Below are 24378 nucleotides of genomic sequence, written 5' to 3' on the forward strand. Positions count from 1 at the left end.
TGGTGAATGCATTAATAACTAGAGGTTATTGATTCAAAATCCTCAGCAAAACTCTAGAGGGAAGATGAGGAGAAATGCTCTAACTCACAATTTTTAGGATCTGGAACATTACTTGAAAACTGATATTAGAAGCTGAGTCCATAAATCATTTTAAAAAGAGAGTTGGACAGGTACCTTGAGGATGAGCAAATCACAGAGTTATGGACAAAAAACAGGGTTGCAGGACTAAGCATGATTGTTCTTCTGAAGAGCCAGCACAGGCATGACAGGTAGAATGGCCTATTTCTGTGCTGTAAGTTTCTATGACTCTCTCTTGGCATTCCTAATTTTAAAAAAATCTGAAAGTGAAAAAATCTGAATCTGAAAAAATCAGAAGTTCATCACATTCCCTTTTGTCATCCTATCCTTTTATGCCTTTCCTTTAGATTCAATTTGATCCTTACCTTTAGTTAACAATGGAGGCTTATTCATGGCTAATTTTATATATACTGGAATTTACTTCTACTGAACTCTCTATCAATCCCTCTTTTAAATATTGCCCATTATTGTTCCATCTCTAAATATTTTTCTCTTGTTTACCTCCATCCTGACTCACTTATATTTGGCTTTATTCCAGTCTCACAGTAACGTTCCAGTCGCCCACAGCAACAGTCAGCTGCAACCAGAAATGCTGCTGTAGAGAAGTGTGCCAATGAAATTCAGGAGGTAAATAAGTGGAACCAAGAGGATTATAAAGTGCCGAGGCGTTAGGGCGGTGGGGGGATGTGGGGGTAAAAATGTCTCAGCCTCAACTGAGAGGGGAGGGAAGGAAGTGGAAACGTCAGCATGAACTGTACCAGAGGAGGGGAGAGTCATGATGAGGAAGGGAGAGAAGAAGATTGCCTCTGCAAACTCAGGGGTGAAAGGCAAATAATGTGTTTGTGTGACAGTACCAAGCACTCAAGGCAGTTTAAAACAATTTAAAACAAGTTGAGAAATGAGAAGAACCAATAATAATAATTCAAAATTACTCCCCAGGAAATAATGAAGGAGATTGTGATTTTTTTGTCAAATTCTTACACTATTAAAAAGTGTGGGAATGGAGCTGCAGCTTAAGTTATGACAAGCCCACAACCCATTCACTGTGACTGCATGTCATAATATAAATTTGGAGCACTTTGAAGCTCCATTACCTTTTCAAAACTGGTCAGCTTTTGCTTCTTTTCTTGGTTGGCATAAAAGCATGCTGGTCCCAGCTGCTGCTCATATCCAATCTACTGCTTCAGTCTGGGATCCCATTCTATGCTCCAAATGGGAATTCCTGGTCGTGATTAATCAGGAATTCCTGCCGGCAGGAAAGTATCTAATCTTGAATTGAAGTAGAATTGACAGGCACTGCTGCAAGGACTGGCAATGATGAACACATCAAGGAGGTACCATTAAATTTGATGGGGCATAAAGAGGGGGCAGGGGTGGAAATGAATTTAGCCTCTATGAACTGGGGAAGGGAAAGGAAGGAAATGCCTTTGAGAAGGAAGTACAGTTGCTATTGAAGTAACTTTTGTGCTACACTGATTGGTCTGTTGAATAAAAATATAAAATGTCACATCTTTCCTATCATTGTTTTCAGATTTAAAACACCTATTAGTTGTAAACATTTAAGAACAGCTTAAAATGGGCCATTTTAGTGAAAATATTTTGAATTTCTGCAGAGACGCACATCTTCAGATCTGTCTTAGGTATATGCACTGTGCAGGTGGAGCGGTTCAAAGTGTGTAAAAACTTAAATTTTCAGGTCTATGGCTTTGCAAATTACTATAATTCTGAGATAGCGTGACCATATTTTCTACACCAAATCATGAGATTCTACACAAGGCAGATGCATGGCAAAGAAGTCAGGTTGGAAAACATAGATTTTGCAGTGTTGCAAGGCAATTTTTTTTTAGCTGCCCATAGTTTAACAATTATAGATATAGCCTATACCTTGGATGTGATGACACTGTTGAAGTGTATTCAAACACCATTTAGAAATAATATACTTCAGGAACATCAGCTATTTGAACCCACTGTCTTTACAGCCTAGCCTGTTTCAGTTCAAATTTGTGAAAGAAAAAAATCACTATCAGAACTTGAACTAAAAGGTAATGTAACAGTGGTTTTATGTTTAGTGGTACATTCATGTTCTTTCATACGTGCCTTGTCTCCACTTGAAATGGAAAATACAGAGTGGGATACTGAACATAATACAGATGTTTCTTTTCCAGTTGGATGTAATCTTTTTCATTCCTTCACAGGATGTGGACAACACTGGCTAGGCCAGCATTTATTGCCCATCCCTAATTGCCCTTGAGAAGGTTATGGTGAGCCACTTTTTGAACCACTGCAGTCCATGTGGTGTAGATGTGGTGCAAATATGGAAAATCCTTTTGAAGCTGGATGTTAAAACAGTTATGCTTTTTTGACAATGCTCTTTTCACTTTACACCTAATTGCAGATCTTGCATATTCTATGTCAAACATCATTCAGTCAGCATCATAGCAATGGCAACTATTAGTGTTCTATTTACTGTACCATTTGTCATATCTAATAGTAATATTACTAATGTTCTGGATATTTCCGACTAGCTCATTATTTAGTCATTTAGCAGACACCTTTATCCAAGGCGACTTACACTACATAACGATGTACTGTACCTCACTTATATAGATTTTAATGCGAGAGAATTGGGAATGAGAGTTTCGTGAAACAGTGATCGATTATCTGGAGACTGTCCCTGAAAAATAGGGGTGTATGGGTCACCCTGGTCGGAAAGATATTGTGAAGTTTTTAAATGATTACAGCACATTTTCGAATCAGTTACTTAAGTTAAATAAAACGAGAACTGCTGCAGCTTTGGCCAAATTAGGTCGAAAGGTTGTAAGTAAACGTCTGACAAAGACCCATAGAGAAGGTCAAATGATTGCAGAGTGTTACTTATCCTGTGGCAAGTTTGCTACTAATCATTTTATGCCTGGTAAATATTTTTGTAACTTTCTAATAAACTAAACACACAACTCGGCTGTTAGAAGCAGAATTCTAAATGGCAGTCAAGGAATATGGCGGGTTTTTAATCCACGCCTTTTTATCCTTCATGGATGATATCACTAACGTCACACGAAACAAAAACATTAAATATTCTTTTCTCAGTTTACGTCTTCATTTTGAAGGCTAAGGTCTTGTAAATGCTTTGGAAAGAGTACGTAGGACCTTTCCAGAACTAGAGTAGGAAGTTGCTTGTTGATTTTTAAAACCAGGTACATGATGTGCAGAGTGGTCAGATCATTGCGAAACGTTATACGTCCGTGGATTTCACGGACACTGCATGCTCACAAATGAAAACTCATCCCAATCGCCGTAAATCGTGACCATTATGTGAAGTTAAACGTTCGACTCCAGTTGCAGCGCGATTCCCTTTTTACGTCTGGCGGAGACCTAACTCCAGTATTTTGGGATAAAAGGTCGGAAAAGTTGATTTCGAGCTCTGATTCGATGACGTCTGAACTCACGGAGGCGCCTAGCGAGTATTTGTCGACGCGTGTGTGTGGTTCAGGGAAACAGTGCAGCCCGTCCCCACGTGACGAGGTTATCGCGCTGATCTCCAGGGGGTACAAGCTCGTTAGGATTAACTGAGATCGTGCCGCTCCCCCGGGGCATTTGTCAGAGGCGACTCGAGTCTTAGAGATAAAGCGCTGCCTTCGCCAGTAGCGCACTACCTCCAGAGACACAGGAGGCAAAAATTAGACACCGAAAGCGACAGAGAAAAGAAACAGGCATCGAGATAAGAGATATAAAGAACGCGGAGGCAGAATAGAGATAGAGAAGGGCGAGGGTGGCGTGAGAGAAATAAAACAGGAAGGGAAGACGGCCGGGGGCGGGGGTGTCGGCGGAGAGGGGAAGAAGACAAAGGCGAGAGGGGGAGAGAGAGAGAGAGAGAGAGGAGAGAGAGGGAGGGAAACACAGGGAGCAGAGGAAAGAGAAATAAAAGGTATCAAAAGCAAAACCAGACACCCGGAGCAAAAAAGGAAGTTGAGAGAGGTAAAAGCGAAATGAACCAGAACAAAAAACGATCCATTAGAGCCAGAACCCTGACAATTGGGGGGGGGGGGGGGGGGGGGGGGGGTGCGAGCGGTCACATTACCTGCAGGAAATCCATAACCAACAGCCAGCTCACAAATACCCACCGCCATAAGAAAATCTTGCTTATATAAACAACGACCCTATTGTGCACCTTTCTTCTAGCAAGGCTTAAAACAAGAAGCACCAGATATTCACATCGCATCAAATAATTTATGGGGGGTTTGTCCCCAAGCAGCAGATAAGATTACAAAAAACCTCCATCCGCCCAGTCCAACCCAAACCCTCTTAAGGTTCAGTGTGAAATCCGCTCTATTTTATCGAAATAGGTTTCCCTGTTTAAAAGCTGGAGCGTTCTTAACTCTCGGCAGCTACTAATCGATATTAAAAAACGTCAACCAAAGTCACATTGCACCCGATTTGAAACCTGTGGCATTTTGAAATGATTCACGCTATTGCTGTAACCAATTGACAACAGTCTGCTTAATCAGCTGCAACTGGAGATCACGGGTGACGATTTGAATGGTGAAATTAACAGCAGCTTTTAAAGCACGTTTCGATCGAGTTGGAAACTTTATTGTAACGGCGGCGGGCTGAACTCCAAGTGAACTGTTGAAGCCGCGAAGACGGTTGCCCCAGAAAACAGCGGCGCCAGCAATAATTTTATTTCAACAGAAACAGGCTTTAACTGGATGACCTCCTAAAACAATAACAACGCAAGGGGTATCAGTGGGCAGGGCAGCTTCATTCATCTAAAAATGCTCAGTTGGTATGCACTAGAATTATCCTACATTACTTCGCCATCCATACCCAACGTTAATTCTGCGAGGGTTTCATTTCCTTTTTCCGTTCTTCTCCGGTCAATATCAATGCACATAGGTCTCCTCTTCATATATGCGTGGACAGATGGTACACGACTCCTCCTTCTGGTGGTAGGTTACAATGTTGTTACCGAATAAATTCGGCCGTGCAATCAGCTAGTAATGAAGTTGAGTTAGTTATAATAGTTTGTTAGTTTTATAAAACAATTGACTGCAAGAATGCTGATTGGTTCATACATAGGGAACTGCCTCTGGAGTTCCTAATACCGCTATGATTAAAGGCAATGTCCATATCACATCACCGAGAATGCTACGAGGGACACAGGCATAATTTCATGACTGAAACAACACAAAAATCCTACGCGTGAAATGCAAAATGTTGGTACCCACGTGCATCTCGCTTAATGAGGTCAACTGTTCAATCTAAATGCTCAGATGAATACAAATCACTGAATCACAGCTTAGGTGCGTAGCTAAAATAATGCATTGTTTGTCAATATTACTAAAATGAAGATATACGAAGAAGAGTCAACTCAGCAGGGAATAGTGATTAGGGAGATTTTTCGTACTCATGAAAGATCACCTGTATTCCTCCCTCCCCGGAGATTTTCATTTCATACACACAGCGCCGAGTCATGTCTGGGCCTAAACTTATGAATGCCGTAGGACCAATATAGCTGGAGTTTGCAGTGTTTTTCCATATGCTACTTCTACCAAGTTATATGTTTTTGTTAATACTGTATACCCATTATATACACAAATATATCCTTACTTGCATTTTTTTAAAAATCTGCAATAGGCAGACAACACAGGGACTGTCTGTTTAAGTAGTGTGATCTCGTGACACAACTTGTAAGTGGTACCAGCTGGTGAGTCAGTTTTGTAAATAAACCAGTGATCTCTTCGTGTCTGTGGTATAAGCAGATGCATGGATGCATATAGGTGTGTATTTATCCACAACGAATATTTTAAGATGAGGCCGGAACCTATGGTGTTGTGCCATGTTTTATTATTAATCTGCCATTTGGCGTTTTTAGCTAAGGAATCAATGATCGGCTGTATAAACAGTAGTTCAGTTGTTTTGCGTCAATATAACGCCATTTGAAAATAAAGGTGTATTTACACTGAAGCCACTAGTATGGGCCTTGTCTAATTGGAACTTGGAACTACAGCTACCAGTAGATTTCAGTCAGGAAAGTCCTTGGACTTCCAGCTAGGCAAGAATCTAACTCCTGTTTGGAAGAGAGCTCTCGCGGCATCCTTGAATACAAACATGGACAGAACAGCGTCCCAACAGTTAAAAAAAATGTTGAGAGAGCAGGAAGGTGACAATTTCCTTCCCTGCTCTAAACATTTAAATCAGGGTCGGATAGGCTTACACACTGAGGATTCCACATACTAGATTTGACACCAGGCTGAACATACAATCCGTGCAGTGACAAACTGAAACAGCGTGAGACAATACCCTGTTGCTTCACACCGACATCAGACTTGCTGTGGAGGTGAACCTGAAGACTTCAGTTACAGTGTGATTTCCACGTCAAAGCATGAGGGTTTTGAGATTGCATCCAGGTGAAAAAGATAGTTTAATTCTGTAGCTGGCCACCGACTCCTGTGCATAGTAAGGAAAAAATGCACGGCCACCTCTATGGAGCAGCCTTTATTTACATTTGAATGCAGTTCAGTTTTCACTCGAGCAATGCCCAGTTTCTCTTGGCTGGACGTTTAATTCTGCTACTCCGGAGAGAGCTCCGTGTATATTTACACGGATCCTCGTCCAGCAGTTAAACTTTAAACATGTGGACAGCTGCATCGGCATTGTCTAAACGTTTAAAATTAATTACAGGCAAGCTTAAAGTGTCCTGGAGATCTAAGAATACCAAGGGTACTGTTGACATCTGATTTGACACCACGCTGAATTTACACTCCAGGAAGTCTAGCTTGGTTTGGCTCCAGACATATCAGGCCACGTTTACCGATTTACGTTAGCACTTGTACTAAACAGAAACTTCTTTGTATAAATGCTAACGATCTGATGTAAATAAACTCTATAACTGCATGGGTTTTGAATGCAACTCCGGCCTAAATTTGCTCTGTCGGTTTGTATGTGACATTTTAAAGCAGGAAACAATGCTAACTACTTCAGCATTAAGGCACTACAAATTTAGCCTTTAAATTTACATTTATGTTTATAGCCCAAGATTAAAACATTGTTCCTCTATTTATCCAGCTCGTGTGTGGAACAGGAAAATGACATAAAGCTAAATATGACAAGCATAATTTAACCGAAGAGACAAAATATAAAAAACTAAAAGTATTGCACATTAATTTACATGTTCAGTCACAATTGAAGCCAAGCACAGGCAGCCATTTTTTTGAAGCAAGCAACTTTACGGAAGCACTGACAAAGTGCGTTTCAGAAAATAAAGTAAAATGGGACAAATTATTATTAAGTTTTGAGAGCTCTGTAAACACTTTGGCATGGATGCCAGCCAAGAGATGATCAGCCAACATTGCAAACTGGCCAGACACCAATTAACTGTACAACACTAATTAGCACTAACCATTGTCATCAGAGATAGCAATTTAAAAAATCTTTTCTAGGATCCAACCAGTTTTCACTCACTACTCCTTTCTGGTAACCTGCAAATTGGGTCAAAACGGAGCATAAATCACTGAGATTTAGGGCCTTTGATAAGGGTGTGGGGTTGGTTAGGAGATAAGGTAGTATAGCGATTATATTACTGGACCAGTAATCTAAAGGCCTCGACAAATGATCCATAGATATGAGTTCAATTTCACCACTAGGAAAGCAGCTGCGGAGTTTAAGTTCAATAATTAAAGCCTGGAATAAAAACAGCTAGTATCAGTAATGGCAACCATGAAACTAAGGGATTGTGGTAAAAACCCTCCCACTTGGTTAAAGTCCTTTAGGGGAGGAAATCTGCCATCCATAGCTGATGGGTCTTATATGTGACTCCAACAATGTGGCTGACTCTCAATTGCCCTCTGAAATAGCTAGCAAGCCACTCAGTTGTATTCAAGAAGGTGGCTCACCACCACCTTCTGAAAGGCAAATTGGGCTGGGCAGTGATATCCACACCCTGTCAATGAATATAAACAAATTGCAATATAATTTATGGATATTTTTCCCAATGAGTGCATTAGTGATGAAGAAGGTGCTGAGGGGTTGGGGAGGGGGCGTTGAGGAGAAAATGAAGGAGAAAGAATGGTGAATTCTCTCTATTTTAAGTCATAGTTACCAGCCGTTAAGAATGGAATTGAAAGGCACTATTTCTAATTTCAGCACCAAATGTCAACATCAAGCATTGGTAGGTCAGGTACAGTTACTGGTTTTATCTTCATATAGTACTTATGATACAAAATGGATTCCACCATGTGTAGCATGCATGTAGTTGATATCACTGAGGTTCAAAAGCATTGTTTGTATTTTTGGGACAAATTTAGATATACTGTCAAAACAAATGGCACATACTATTATCATGCTAACCACAGATTAAGAAAAAATGTAGTACATGGTATTAAAAAAGATACAGTGTACATGTTATGGAGTGAGCCTTACAAAGTGTCTAGGTGACTGATTCTGAGTAGTACTATGGATATAAAACAAATACAAATAAAAATATAATCCAAACTATTGTACATAACAGGATGAAATTATATTTAATGACACTCCCTATGTAAATTAATCCTAGTTTAGGGGCAGCAGCTATGTACTAGTTTATGTCTAGTCTATGCTAGTTTACATGAGGATAATTGGTAAATTAAATGTTATTATGTTATGCCCAATCTATGTTCAGATGTAGCAAGACCTGGACAATATCCAGGCTTGGGCTGGCAAGTAACATTTGCACAACCAAATGCCAGGCAATGACCATCTCCAACAAGAGAGAATCTGACCATCGCCCCTTGACATTCACTGGCATTACCATTGCTGAATCCCTCACTATCGACATCCAGGGGGTTACCATTGACCAGAAACTTAACTGGACTAGCCATATAAATACTATGGCTACAAGACAGGTCAGAGGCTAGGAATCCTGCAATGAGTAACTCACCTCCTGGCTCCCCAAAGCCTGTCCACCATCAGTCTAACACTGGAATTCAATGCTGCCTGCCTTAATCCTATAGTATACTGGTTCTAATAATCTACTTGTCACAAATTGGGGTGTGACGGAATACTCCCCAATTGCCTGGATGAGTGCAACTCCCACAACACTCAAGAAGCTTGACACCATCCAGGACAAAACAGCCCAACTGATTGGCACCACATCCATGAACATTTACTCCCTCCAGCACCGACGCACAGTAGCAGCAGTGTGTACCATCTACAAGATGCACTGCAAGAATTCACCAAGGCTCCTAAGACAGCAACTTCCAACCCATGACCACTACCATCTGGAAGGGCAGCAGATAAATGGGAACACCACCACATATAAGTTCTCCCCCAAGACACTCACCATCCTGACTTGGATATATATCACCATTCCTTCACTGTTGCTGAGTCAAAATCCTGGAACTCGCACCCCCCCCCCCCCCCCCAAAAGCACTGTGGGTGCACCTACACCACATGGACGGCATTGGTTCAAGAAGGCAGCTCGCCACCACCTTCTCAAGGGCAACAAGGTATTGGAAATAAATGCTGGCCCAGCCAGCAAAGCCCACATCCCCTGAATGAATTTTAAAAAGTGCAACGGTTTGATTATAAATTGATAAACTAAATCCAAAATGGACAAATAGATTATTGGAACCGGTATGCTATAGAATTAAGGCAGGCAGCACTGAATTCCAGTATTAGACTGTTTTAGGGCACAACTGGGAATGGCTATTTACACCATAACCCCATGGTAAATAAGAGAGGTACAGGGCTGTATTGACATCGCTCCTTGGCAAATAATCAAGTGTTTTGTCTTTCTACAGCTGCTGGCTGAAAAAGGTCAAAGTACAGATTATTTTACCAGTTGCTGGGTGAATATCATTCATTTAGCTATTTTTTTCCCCAAGACATCACAACATGGAATTCCACATTTATTCCTTGTGGCATAAAGAACTGCAGTTTCGATATGCAGTATAATTTTTAATATAAACAGTGGCATATCAATTTCACATCTAGTAGATAGCAGCCTGAAGCTTGTGCACACCTTATCAGAGGTTCCTCCCATGGCACCTTTGTGCACGTGTTAATATTACCAGCTACATAAAGTACATGCAGTAATGGCAGTTGAAAGCGTGAAAGTGAGAGATTATCCCACCAGTTAACTATTTGACCAATGGGTGAATTAATATCGAGTCAAAACTTGAAAGGTCTAGTTGCTATTATTGGCAAGATCACACAGGCATTTTTATTTCACTTCCTGGCTGATGTCCTTTTACTTGCTGTGAATACTGCAAAATATCACGTGGCCACATATGATTAAGGAGGATAGTGTTCACCAAAAGCCCGTCTTCCCTGGTAGATTTAATATTTGTGTAAAGGCCTCCCCCTCTCACATCCGGAAAAGATCCTGGTCCACTCTCTCCTCTGTACCTTCTAGAGCAACTATTACATGTTAAGAACAGAAAATGAGACTCTCTTGACGTACTCTCCTTAGATTCAAATGCCCTCCAAATTAACCACATTGTTCGGGATGGGGCATAATGCTCAAATGGCTGGACCACCCTTTCTTTGAGGAGGACGGGGTAAAATATAACAAATACGTGAAACAGGGAAATGATCACCATTCATAATTAAGACGAACAGCATAGACAAACGCAATTAAAAGGTGCAGCATATCTTTTATTACTGTTAACATGAGCTTGTTCTTTTTCCCCCCACTGTCCGTTCACGTTAAAAACACAAAATGAGAATTAACACAACATTAAATTAACAGTCACAGCATCTTACTCTTAACTTTCCCCTGGGACCAAGCTGCACATCATATTACAAGTGGTGAAGAAAAGATGATGCCATTTCGGGAAGGCACTTGTAAATAATGTCAACATACGTAGCTTTAAAATCACTGTGCTATTAAAAGCGCTCGTAATACCGAATAATTTCTACATTATCTATCTATGTGCGAAGCGGCACCATGCGTTATCCTCTACGAATTGTTTGTCGTTCGTTTGTGTCTAGATGAACACAATGTGGGCAAATTGCTAGAATGTAGGACTAGTTATCTTGCCGATTCATCCTGGTAATCATTACACATGGCAACTCATTCTGGGCTATTTGACAGCTGAAAGCGATACATAACCCAGGGAGGGAGAAGTATACCCGGACACATCACGTGCAGCCCACTGAGAAATGACCTTGAGGGCTGGTCCGTAAACACATGTAACCTTTGTTCTAATCTGCTGGCGGGATCAAATTGCCGGTTTCGAATAAAAGGGGACACGCCAATGCAAATTTCGCTTTCAGAATCTGACCGATCCCTTTTAATGAAAACCCTATACTCCTAACCAGAGAACTCGCTAGAGAAAGAAAAACATTTCTTCCATTTATAGCCTTCTCCCCAAGTTTCATGTAGCTATTCACTTATACACGGGCGCAAAACTGCCGATTCTTGCCCGTTTAAAATGGCGGCAACCCTTAACCAGACTCTTATTTACAGAAATCCATATTTACAATTTCAGGGAGAAGCAGGAGGGCAACATTTTTCCGTGGGCCACGAGGCGAAGCAAAAAGTTGCAGTTCTGTGGAGTTACACAGGAAGGCTATGCTCGGGCGGATTGTACAAAGCAGTGTTTGTTTTTAATAGATCATTAACCGTGTTTGCCACTTGGGTTCTTGGACATTACGGAAAGCCAGAACCCGAAAGTCCGAATGTTTGAGCTCCAGCCTTTGAGCGGGTTTGTGTGTAACAACACAGCGAGCCTACATTGCAACAAGCCGCGCTAGGCGAGAATGTCTGGGCGGATCTCTCCTATTGTAATCAATAAACCAGGTAGACGCGAGTCGTGTGGTTATTGATGGGCTTGCAACATTCTCTCCTAAATATTTCATCACCAACTAGTCTCACGCTGCCCTCAGATGGGATTAACTTTAACGCCAGGACTTTCTCCATTCCGCACACACTCCGCGCCATTTTAGAAGCAGCTCTTGCTCGCCAGACACAACGAAGCTCAGCTCCGTGGGGACTGAGTTCATTTTCTGGCTGCGCTCCCCTCCCTCGCTTCTCTCTAATAGCACAATCGCGATCCTCTCACTCTCGGTGAATGTGTTGCATGCCCCCTTTAAACAGGATAATCGCATTTACAATGAAAAGCTAGTTGGCCCAAAAGCAGAGCTGCCAGTCAAGAGCGCCTGAAAACAAAGATAAATTCGAAGGGACGTTAGGAGATATTGATCGCGGATGGTTGATTTCTGCATAATTGTGGAAGGCAGGCAACTAGCTGTATTCCCCTCTGACGGAGCAACAGCTTAGTCGGTAGGATCGATTCGCGCAAATCCCTTGGGGGAACCCGAGAGTAGTCTGCAGGACTCCGCCAGGAGGATCCAGCAATCCTCATTACAAAAGCAAAGACCTTTAGGTAGGATTTCTTAAACGTCCCACTGCTTTCTTCCAGCTAATCGGAGAGAAACAAATGCAGAGAGCACAATGTATCCAACAAATTGTTTAGGTGGAGAAGGTGTGATTTAATGTCCTGGGGATAGGTCAGTTGCCACGTCATTCAATTACATTTCAGATTTTTGTGAGGACTAACTTCAGTTGTAGAAAAAAGATTAATTCGCCTCTACAACCATGTTACAGCGAGAGCTAGAGATTTCGCCTGAATTTTATTCATCTCTCCGCCCATTAAACCTCGATGACTGTTACCAGAGCTGCCATTCCTCCCCCTGCCTCCCTATTAGCTTTAACAGAAACAGCAATCTGGTCAATCAGCAGAATCGGTTCTCCTTTTTTCCCCTTTCTTAGCAGAATCGGCAGCTTTCCGACTCGAAGTGAGAGAAACAGTTGCCTTATCAGAACTGGCAGAAACTGCAGTCTGGTCAGAGTTAGCGGAATCGGCACACTTCCGATTAGGGTGAGCAGAAATACAGTTTTATCAGGGTTAGCAACAGCAGATTGGTTAAGGTTAGCAGAACTGGGTTGGCGGAAATGGCATCGGGATTAAAAAAAGTGCCTCATTTTCGAGTCAGGTTGAACAGTATCCCAGCTCCCTACCAAAGTCATCACTGCCACTGCTCGTATTCCCAACCTGTTTCAAAACTGTCAGGCATCAATGATACGTCCATATCACGAAGTCTTAAAAAGAAAACCCCTCCCCACACAGCAATATCTTGCCTCATTATAGTGTCGTACTGAACCACTCCTCTTCCACCACTCGATGCTAAGTTCATTGGTTTTCGACTAAATTCTTGTACAAAAGTGCTGAAAACCTATCCATTTTCTATAACATGATTACCCACACTTCGTTTCTCTGGAAGCACCTCCCCTTCCCTCAGTCTCCATCGAGTCAAACGTTTCTTATTCTGATTGCTGCCTTTCACCGAAAGGGTTCGCATTGAGTAGCCAGCAATATCTAGGCCACGGAGGTATCAGTTCCAATAAGTTTGGATCATATTATTTAAAGATCACGAATATAGCATTAGTTTGATCAACGTAATATCCCCAACACCTAAGTACATTTTATGAACTTCTTTACGAAATGTTTGTGCTAGGTCACTCTACTTGTGGCTTAGTTTCAATGGACTAATGAAGCCCGAACACATTTTCATTAATATGAGCTATTTTAATACTAAAGACATATGGTGTCCCTGTGAGCAGAATTTGGGTCTTTAAAAAGCGGAAACCTGAGTTATGCTGCAGCCTGCGCGAACTCAATGGGTGTTTGAAAACTGCATTCTCGATCACCAGTAAGGACCATATCCGACTCTGGGGGGAAACTGCAAGTAAAGGGTCACCTACCTCTTGGGTTTGACATAACATGGTATCACTAGAGTGTCAACCCGATTTCAAAGGCAGTAGAGATGCACCGATACGCAAGGTTCTCTCCCGAATAACTGACTTGTAGTTCCAGCCAGGCAGCATAAATAGGAATCTGTCCGACTGGAACCACTACAGCTCCGGGATAATTACATAGAATTTATAGCACAGAACTAGGCTATAGGGTCCAACAGGTCTATACCAGTGTGTGTGCTGCACATGAGCCTTCTCCCACTCAATTTACTTCATCTCGCCCTATCAATATGAACTTATATTCCTTTTTCCCTCATGTGGTCTCTTAGCATCCTTTTCAATGCATCTATGCCACCCGCCTCAACCATTTCATGTGATGGACAGTTCCACATTCTCACCACCCGCCAGAAATTGTTTTCCCACAGTTAATGACTAGCTTATAATTATGGCCTCTGCTTCTGGTCTCCTCCACAAGGGGAAATACGGCTTCTTTATCAAATCGCTTCAGAATTTTAAAAGCCACCTCTGTCTTAACCTGAGGAGAGAGCTCCAGTATGACTGCAGTATTATGCCTCGCTTATGCAAGCTTGGACTTTATACATCAGGAACAGATACTCTATATCAAAACGGCACACAATTTTGAAAATGGGAAAATAACTATTTAAGATATTTACCCGCCTTGTTGAGCATTTGATATTTTGTCCGAAATCCTCTGTTCCCACACAATAAGCGGGAAATGAACAACCTGCCTTCTGTGCTGCAGTGTTTACACATCGCACACCCGCATATCCCCGTAATTGAAATCGAGACATTGTGGTCGATAGTCCACAATTTCCCGCTTTTTTTACATCATGGATTACAAAGAAGAATGTGAATATTAGGCAGTTCTTTGATCTAACCCTTCGATTGGTAGGTCCAATGAATTAGTACATGTCTGCTTTAGGCTTTCAAAGTTGTGTTGTTCATTGATCTTTTTATCTCTTGAGGACTGTACTTCCTTTTCGGCTTCCCAAAGTAACAAGGCACAATATTTACATTCTAACAAATAAAGCTGACATAGCTTTAGGATTTTCCGGAGTTGGACGAATAAAATAAAAACACAGACCTACACAACCTGTGTATTATTAGCTGAAGAGATAACAATGCTTTGGGTGGTAGATATGACCCTGAAAGGGTTAACCTCTTACTTCAAAAGTGTTGTATGATTTAAAAATCATGGAGGGTTGCGTTTTTAATAATCACACTGGCAATGGGGATGTTACCTCTTTAAAAAAAAAGCAAGCGGGAACTGGCATAGAGGGCCTTATCCTCGAACAGATGTCAGATTATTTCCACTGGTCTCTCAGGATCACCGCTGTAAAAGACAGGCTACACATTCTCCCATTTGAAGACCACGAACCCGCCCAACAACAACAACATCATTGTCTGTTCTTATTGCTTTAGGATCTACAGCGGCAGCTGCGTTCTCTAATCACGGTATCAACCCATTATATATATTTGAGCAAACACACCACAACAGGCCCAGGACTATAGTAAACAGGGGCCCAGATTTCCTCGCAGTGTTTTTCACCCCGAACCTAACTGATCAAACAATTGCAACAAATGAGGAAGTTCTTTCCAACTGTATTGGCCGATTTTTAAATCGCCAAAAGCCTAAAGAACTAAAGCTGCAGTGCCGATTTAGCGCATATGCAGACCCACTGCATTTCAGGTGTACTAAATTCCCCTTCCTTCAACTCACTATGTGCTACACAATGAGAGGGTTTGTAAAAAATATCTCTTAGCAACAGAAAAAATGTATTTGCAACCACATTTTGCACTGTTTTATCATTATCAATGCATTTGTTTTCTCATTCACAATACAAGGACACCTACACTACTGGTATAATATCCCTTGGGTATGAATTTTAAAAATCCACAAACGGGTTACTATAAGGTATAATGTAATTGCTAGTAATTCGGTTTTGTAATTTAAAAAATGTTCTAAAATACTTCAGGTGTCGCTAAAGGTTTGGCTGCACACACTTTGTGCAAAAAATGTTCTTAATGATTTTTAAAATCCTCACCCTCTTTAAATGAATTTGTGATATTAGAGCCTGGAGTTCTGAAGCCTATGTGACCACAAAACAACACAATTTGTTTCAAATGTGGGATAGATATGATGATGGCATAAGCAAGAATGTGTCCAATCTAAATTCTCAAGTCCACTACACCCAGCCAGAGATTGCGTTAATGAGCCTATCTTTTTATATGAACAAGAAACGTTCTTATTACCTCACGTGACTCATACGTTACCCCTTGTAAACTCATCTTAACCTTCCAATTTATATAAAGCATCTCTTTAGAATACATTGGCAAGGGAACACTTTCGTGTTGCCTGACAAAGTGGTGTTTTCTTTCCCTACTATTTTCACGAAACGGTTCCTATATGTGTTCAAAAGAATAGAATAATGTATTCCATGCACGTTTATGGATGTGTTGTGTAAATAATTTGGACTGCATTTTTAACATAAAAGATGCCGTGCATTAAATCCAGTTTTACGAAGATTGGTCTATTTTCCACTACTTGTTCAATTCACATACAGTAATGTAGTATTAAACCATACTGTATTACTAGTGACTACCCACGCTAGTGCGGTGCAACCAAATCACTACAACTTAAAGAACATTTGACATTATCTTTTAAAACTGTAGTCATTTGTATTTGAGTTGCAGAAGACAAAGGATACTGTTAGCCAACTTCAATATCTGGCCTTAATGCCATCTAGCTGATAAAGTTAAAGCACTTCAAACACACACACACCAGTTTATAATATGCTGAGTATTGCCAAGCACATTTTATGAACGATAGCTTGCATTACGTGGCTATTTCAGTCAATCACCGTTAAGACACAACTCGATATTCACTGCGGAGGCACAGGCAGCTCGTATCCTCCAAAGAGCTCAGCGATCCGTGCCTTCTCGGCCCTTTTTTCACAAAGGTTTTATTTTAAACCGCTCGCGCTCTCAGGTTTCAGGGCTGGTCTCCCAGGGGAGGCAGGAGCGGAGTGCGCTTCAATCAAACCCTGACTTCTCCTCTGGGAGCAGAGCCTGAAATCTGATCTCGCCCACTTACTGCCTGCCTCATTCCACGCGTTTTCTTTGGGCGTAATAACCTTTTAGTTTATTGTAAACAGGGTTGGGAGGGATGCTAGATATTTAAACAGGATGTGTCGATTGTGAAATCGGTGTCGAATGTGCTTACGGCGCATCCTGACCGGTATAAACTAGAAGAGGCGGCCAAAGCAAAGGCTGTGTGCTTAGTAAATAGGTAACCAAACCATTCCGTAATTAAACGATTTCGTGCGTTCAGAAGCCCCGTAAGAGGCCACGTTAGCGAGCTGTTGCCGATTTAAGCGTAAACCCAGGCGTAACATGGAAAACGAGAACAGATTCTGGGAGGGTAGTCTCGAAAACAAAATTGCGCAAAGTGCTTACTCACCTCACTCTCAGTACAGATTCTTAATGCAATGGACAATTCAACAAATTGCCATGAGGCGTTACATGTTTGCACAAATTCTCTGCACCGTGATCTAAGATTTAAAAATCAAAAGACACCGGGTACAGCACAAGCGATCAGAATAAGTTTTCCGTCAGGCTTTCCCCAAATGTCTTTCCAAACTAATACCATCATGCCTTTAGGTTTTTCTTAAACATACTACCTTCCATACGGTGAAAACATTACCGCGAACTGCGCAGCCATATGAGTATGGGTAAAGTATATTTCCACTGGTGACATAAAAAAAGCAACGAACTGTTAACATGGCAATGTGAATTCCTACATTACAACAGTTCCAAAGTACTTCATTGATTGTGAACAGCTTTGGACATCCGGTGGTTGTGAAAGGCGCTATATAAATGCATGCATTTCTTTTTCTTTGAATTGGACAGGGTAGGACGTTAAGCAGGATCCAAATTAATCAAGTCACTACCACTGATCAGATAACAGAAGTATTTGTAGAGAGTGTCCACAATGAGAAAAACAACCTGACATTTTAAGAAGTAAATGAAAGAAGATTGTGATAACCCGTGTGTCACACGAGGACTGATGAAACGTACACACACGTTTCAATAATCTGTTTTTTAACAGATGCTAATCGAGTGTCTGTGCATAACCAGCATTTTTAATTACTCGATTTATTTAACGTCAACAAAATGTAGAATTGTCGACAATTACGGACATTCAGATTCACAAGTCCCTCTGCTGTCGTGCGATCGCCAGTTAATCTAATCTGATTTCAATTTCAACGTGACCACAATTGAACTATTTGAGATATCCTGGTAACACGTGCCTGCACATGACGCATTACTGTTGTGCAAATACCCGCCCCCATGGCAACATTTGATAGCAATTTGTATTTAGACTTCCTACAATTTACTGGTGTCTGGGGTGAAGGCGAGTGTGCTGTATTGAAATAGTTCATACCAAATCCATTTCAGTTCAGATGCGAATGCTTATATAAAGAAATCAATATTTAATCAATTTAGCATTTTACGTGTAGGCGCCTAAAAGCATTAAAATTAAGATTCTAAAGTTGTGTACGTATTCAACGTGTTGCTTACAATAGTCAGGCTTTGTGAATGCATAGATTTAAATTCATGCAAGTCTTTTAAACATGGCGGATGATTAGATTTGCATTTTGCTTTACAATTTCGGCAATGTTACCATCAAATAAATCCGATGCAACTACAGTATGAAAAGTATAGTCCGAGAAGATTTCCATAACCAATATGCTAAGTATTAAATATTTGCAACATTGCAGTTCTTTAATCAAAATGTCACAAACCTCTACATTTTTGTATGTTGTTTACTTTTTGCTGTCCTAAAAGTAGCTGCCCAATCTGCTACTTATCATGCAGTATGTTGCCACTTGGAAATGCACAGCTAATTTTGCAACACGGAGCAGTTTTCAACCACCGTGGGCGAGCCATCGAGGGTGCAACTTTTTTGCATTTTCTCTGGAGGACCCAAGAAAAACAGATCAGATACTGAAGTGTTAAATACTTCGTTTGTCTCTTGGTTTAAGGGTAATTCTAAAGCCGGCCTCTTAGTTGCTAGTATGCATTAACTGCAGCTTGTAGAGAACAATGCAAGGACAGTTACAAATGGTCAAGACAGAATAGTCTTTCCATCCTTTCATTTATCTAAGCCTGCCGCAATGAGCCTCTGCCCAGCACTCCAGTTTGCGCCTAACAGAGTTAGGGTCAAACCTTCATTAGTAGCATAAAGCAAAGTTTTTTGCAGAGGTAAAAAAAATACACAAAATAAACTACTAATAAAGCAGATTTAAAAAATACCATTGCAGGTCTCCTTATTGGTGGAACTTGGCTCGGAATATGATACGCTGTCGAACGTTAAAATGCATGGGAGGCAACACTGGGAAGAAGGTAATCTTGTTAAACATTCTATAGACCACTGAGCGACAGCTGAAAAGCTCGGCAAACATGGGTTCAACACGCGCTGAAATGCAACCTCAATATTATAAATGCATCATCAAATAAGAGCACTCGAAATAGAACTCTGAGTTGGGAACTAGAAAATTCATTTCTCGTATACTTATAAACGTTGATTTGTTACAACGCTGTTTTAAACACAGATATAACATCTAAGTTGTGTATATTACCGGTCACAGCAGCTGTTACAGCATTATGCATTCCCGACAACTGTTCTGGTTAATTGTAGTTTACAAGAACTTTATGCAGAATGGCGTCACCGACCTACATCGATAACATTAAAAGTTGGATAATCATATAACAGCATTATTGATAAACAATGCGCATATAATAGATTAATAAGGAAAATGGTAATCAAAAGTTAAAACTGAGCAACACAATCAATGATTTCAAACTCTGCACTCTATTCCGGTTAAGCATTGGGTTAATTTAATGAAATTTAACACGCAAATGCCAAAACATCACCCTTTATGAAACTTCTGGAAAAAAAAGTCGAGCTGACCTTTAGCTGGCCCTGATTTGTTTAAAAACAGCTCAATGCATAAGTTTAAGAACCCAAAAGCTAGTCAACTATTTGCCAAGATACAGAGCCCCAACGCAATATTTACATGAGCGCGGGGGTGGTGCGTCCATTGACCGACTGCCCCGTATGAAACGCGACCAATGAATGTTCCTGTTGTCCGACTGGAGTTAGATTTCAGTACATAAAATTTGCTTGATTGTTCTATAATGGTATAATATATGCTGCAATGAATGTTCCTACACAACTAAATGAAGTTTGGTGGTAAGCATTCGTTTCCCTGTCCTCTGGTTGCCAGTCGTTAAATCTGCGGCGTCCTTAGGTTGGTTTTAGCTTAGTAACCGAAGAATTTTTTTCCAGCAGACCGTTCAGTGTCTCCATGTAACGATGCTCTTTATTGTGGCATTTTAACCCACTCTCAGCCAATAACTGAATAGGTGTCAGCTTGCGGGCCCTTACATGGTAGAATGGGTCTCTGCTCGTTTTTGAAGGCTCTTAAGGGAAAATTCTATTCTTGTGGCCAAATGATTGTAATCATGAATACGCAACAGATTTCTAAAATTAATACACGTTCACCTTCAGAGTTTTCGAAACACATAACTGAAAATAGTGCAATCTTGCTTTCTCTGGACGTCTCATTGGTTCATGTTGAATTTAATGAAACGTAGCTTGTTCTGTGTTTAGGCGCCTCTAATTATTTGACACATTCGTATTTTTTAAATTTAGATTGATCATTAATATTTCAACAATATCACTTCCCTTAAATCTGCTCGAGTACACGGACAGTGACAGGGCTAATTTAATCTCAAGTTAGAAATATTGACCAGAAATCGACTGCCTGATGTTTACAAAATGGGAAGGGGAAAGCAAGGGGAAAGAGGAGGGGAAAGAGGGGAGGGAAGGGGAGGGGAGGGAAAGAGGGGAGGGAAAGAGGGGAGGGAAGGGGAGGGGAGGGAAAGAGGGGAGGGAAAGAGGGGAGGGAAGGGAAGGGGAGGGGAGGGAAAGAGGGGAAAGAGGAGGGAGGGGAGGGGAGGGGAGGGAGGGGAAAGAGGGGAGGGGAGGGAGGGGAAAGAGGGGAGGGGAGGGAGGGGAAAGAGGGGAGGGGAGGGAGGGGAAAGAGGGGAGGGGAGGGAGGGGAAAGAGGGGAGGGGAGGGAGGGGAAAGAGGGGAGGGGAGGGAGGGGAAAGAGGGGAGGGGAGGGAGGGGAGGGAGGGGAGGGAGGGGAGGGAGGGGAGGGAGGGGAGGGAGGGGAGGGAGGGGAGGGAGGGGAGGGAGGGGAAAGAGGGGAGGGGAGGGAGGGGAAAGAGGGGAGGGGAGGGAGGGGAAAGAGGGGAGGGGATGGAGGGAAAGAGGGGAGGGGAGGGAGGGGAAAGAGGGGAGGGGAGGGAGGGGAGGGAGGGGAGGGAGGGGAAAGAGGGGAGGGGAGGGAGGGGAAAGAGGGGACGGGAGGGAGGGGAGGGAGGGGAAAGAGGGGAGGGGAGGGACGGGAAAGAGGGGAGGGGAGGGAGGGGAAAGAGGGGAGGGGAGGGAGGGAGGGGAGGGAAAGAGGGGAGAGGAGGGAGGGAGGGGAGGGAAAGAGGGGAGGGAAGGGGAGGGGAGGGAAAGAGGGGAGGGAAAGAGGGGAGGGAAGGGGAGGGGAGGGAAAGAGGGGAGGGAAAGAGGGGAGGGAAAGAGGGGAGGGAAGGGAAGGGGAGGGGAGGGAAAGAGGGGAAAGAGGGGAGGGGAGGGAGGGGAAAGAGGGGAGGGGAGGGAAAGAGGGGAAAGAGGGGAGGGGAGGGAAAGAGGGGAAAGAGGGGAGGGGAGGGAGGGGAAAGAGGGGAGGGGAGGGAGGGGAAAGAGGGGAGGGGAGGGAGGGGAAAGAGGGGAGGGGAGGGAGGGGAAAGAGGGGAGGGGAGGGAGGGGAAAGAGGGGAGGGGAGGGAGGGGAAAGAGGGGAGGGGAAAGAGGGGAGGGGAGGGGAGGGAGGGAGGGGAAAGAGGGGAGGGAGGGGAAAGAGGGGAGGGAGGGGAAAGAGGGGAGGGAGGGAGGGGAAAGAGGGGAGGGAGGGAGGGTGAGGGTGGAGGGAGGGAGGGGAAAAAGAAGGAGGGAGGGAGGGAGGGGAAAGAGGGGGAGGGAGGGGAAAGAGGGGGAGGGAGGGAGGGGAAAGAGGGGGAGGGAGGGGGAAAGAGGGGAGGGAGGGGGAAAGAGGGGAGGCAGGGGGAAAGAGGGGAGGGAGGGGGAAAGAGGGGAGGGAGGGGGAAAGAGGGGAGGGGAAGAGAAAGAGGGGAGGGAAAGGAAAGAGGGGAGGGAGGAGAGGTAAAGAGGGGAGGGAGGGAGGAAAGAGGGGAGGGTGGGGAGGGAAGGGAGGGAGAGAAAGAGGGGAGGGAGGGAAAGAGGGGAGGGGAGGGGAAAGAGTGGAACGGAGGGGAGGGGGAGGGGGAAAGAGGGGAGAGGGAAAGAGGGGAGGGAGGGGGAAAGAGGGGAGGGAGGGGAAAGAGGGGAGGGAGGGGAAAGAGGGGAGGGAGAGGAGGGGCAGAGGAGGGGGAGGGGAGGGAGGGGGGCTCGGAGGGGGTGGAAGGGAGGGAGGGATGGAGGGTGGAAGGGAGGGAGGGAGGGAGGGGGTGGAAGGGAGGGAGGGGGTGGAAGGGAGGGAGGGGGTGGAAGGGAGGGAGGGATGGTAGGGCTGGAAGGGATGGAGGGGTTGGAAGGGATGGAGGGGTTGGAAGGGATGGAGGGGTTGGAAGGGAGGGAGGGATGGAGGAGGTGGAAGGGAGGGAGGGAGGGGTGGGAGGGAGGGAGGGAGGGAGGGGGTGGAAGGGAGGGAGGGGATGGAAGGAGGAGAGAGGTGGTGGGAGGGAGTGGGTGGGAGGGAGGGAGGGAGGGAGTGGGTGGGTGGGAGGAGGTGGAAGGAAGGAAGGAAGGGAGGGAGTGGGTGGGAAGGTGGAAGGGAGGGAGGGAGTGGAAGGGAGGGAGGGAGGGGGTGGAAGGTGGGAAGGAGGGAGGGGAAGGTAGTGGAAGGCAGGGGGTGGAAGGGAGGGAGGGAGGGAGGGGGTGGAAAGGAGGTAGGGAGGGAGGGGGTGGAAAGGAGGTAGGGAGGGAGGGGGTGGAAAGGAGGTAGGGAGGGAGGGGGTGGAAGGGAGGGAGGGAGTGGGAGGGAGGGAGGGTGGGGAAGGGGGAAGGGAGGGAGGGAGGGGAAGGGGTTGGAAGGAAGGGAGGGAGGGGGTGGAAGGAAGGGAGGGAGGGGGTGGAAGGAAGGGAGGGAGGGGGTGGAAGGAAGGGAGGGAGGGAGGGGGAAGGGAGGGAGGGAGAGGGTGGAAGGGAGGGAGGAGGTGGAAGGGAGGTGGTGGAGGGGTGGAAGGGAGGGAGGGCGTGGAGTTTTGGAAGGGAGGGAGGGAGGGGGTGGAAGGCAGGGAGGGAGGGAGGGGGTGGCAGGCAGGGAGGGAGGGGGTGGAAGGCAGGGAGGGAGGGGGTGGAAGGCAGGGAGGGAGGGAGGGGGTGGAAGGCAGGGAGGGAGGGAGGGGGTGGAAGGGAGGGAGGGAGGGAGGGGGTGGAAGGGAGGGAGGGGGTGGAAGGGAGTGGGGGGGTGGAAGGGAGTGAGAGGGAGGGAGGGGTGGAAGTGAGAAAGGGGAAAGTGAGGGAGGGAGGGGGAAGTGAGGGAGGGAGGGGGAAGTGAGGGAGGGAGGGGGAAGTGAGGGAGGGAAGGGGAAGGGAGGGAAGGGGTGAAAGGGAGGGAAGGGGTGAAAGGGAGGGAGGGGGTGAAAGGGAGGGAGTGGGCGAAAGGGAGGGAGTGGGCGAAAGGGAGGGAGGGGGCGAAAGGGAGGGAGGGGGCGAAAGGGAGGGAGGGGGCGAAAGGGCGGGGGAAGGGAGGTGGGACAAGGGGGAAAGGGAGGGAGGGTGAGGGGAGGCTGATGGAGGGTGAGGGAGGGCAAGGAGGTAGGCAGAGGGAGAGGGAGGACAAGGGGAGGGAGAGGGGAAGTGAGGGAGGGGTGAGGTGAGAGCAGGGAGGGGGAGAGGGAGAGAGAGAGAGAAAGAGAGGGAGGGAGGGGAGGGAGGGGAGGGAGGGGAGGGAGGGGAGGGAGGGGAGAGAGGGGAGAGAGGGAAGGGAGGGAGAGAGGAGGGATAAGAGGAGGGAGGGGAAGGAGGGGGAGAGAGGAAGGAGGGTGGAATGGGGAGGGAGGGTGGAAGGGGGAGGGAGGGGGACAGAGGGGAGGGAGGGAGGGAGGGGGTGGAAGGGAGTGAGGGGGTGGAAGGGAGTGAGAGGGAGGGAGGGGTGGAAGTGAGAAAGGGGAAAGTGAGGGAGGGAGGGGAAAGTGAGGGAGGGAGGGGGAAGTGAGGGAGGGAGGGGGAAGTGAGGGAGGGAGGGGGAAGTGAGGGAGGGAGGGGGAAGTGAGGGAGGGAGGGGGAAGTGAGGGAGGGAAGGGGCGAAAGGGAGGGAGGGGGTGAAAGGGAGGGAGTGGGCGAAAGGGAGGGAGGGGGCGAAAGGGAGGGAGGGGGCGAAAGGGAGGGGGGAAGGGAGGTAGGACAAGGGGGAAAGGGAGGGAGGGTGAGGGGAGGCAGATGGAGGGTGAGGGAGG

General features: G+C 45.0%; 1 protein-coding gene across 9 annotated transcripts in view; it reads right to left on the bottom strand.

Moving 5' to 3' along the window:
• Positions 1–24378, bottom strand: part of bcor (BCL6 corepressor) — a 189838-nt gene that overhangs the window by 68264 nt on the left and 97196 nt on the right. Inside the window, exon 1 of one of the 9 annotated variants that reach the window (XM_041211002.1) lies at positions 16617–16635. The exons of the other annotated variants lie outside the window; for them this stretch is intronic. The gene's annotated coding sequence lies outside the window, so the exon portion shown is untranslated. Of the gene's footprint in view, positions 1–16616; positions 16636–24378 lie in introns of those variants that run through there. 9 annotated transcript variants of the gene reach the window in all.

The sequence above is a fragment of the Carcharodon carcharias genome, chromosome 18 (genome assembly GCF_017639515.1).
Source record: "Carcharodon carcharias isolate sCarCar2 chromosome 18, sCarCar2.pri, whole genome shotgun sequence".
In the NCBI taxonomy this organism is placed as follows: Eukaryota; Metazoa; Chordata; class Chondrichthyes; order Lamniformes; family Lamnidae; genus Carcharodon; species Carcharodon carcharias.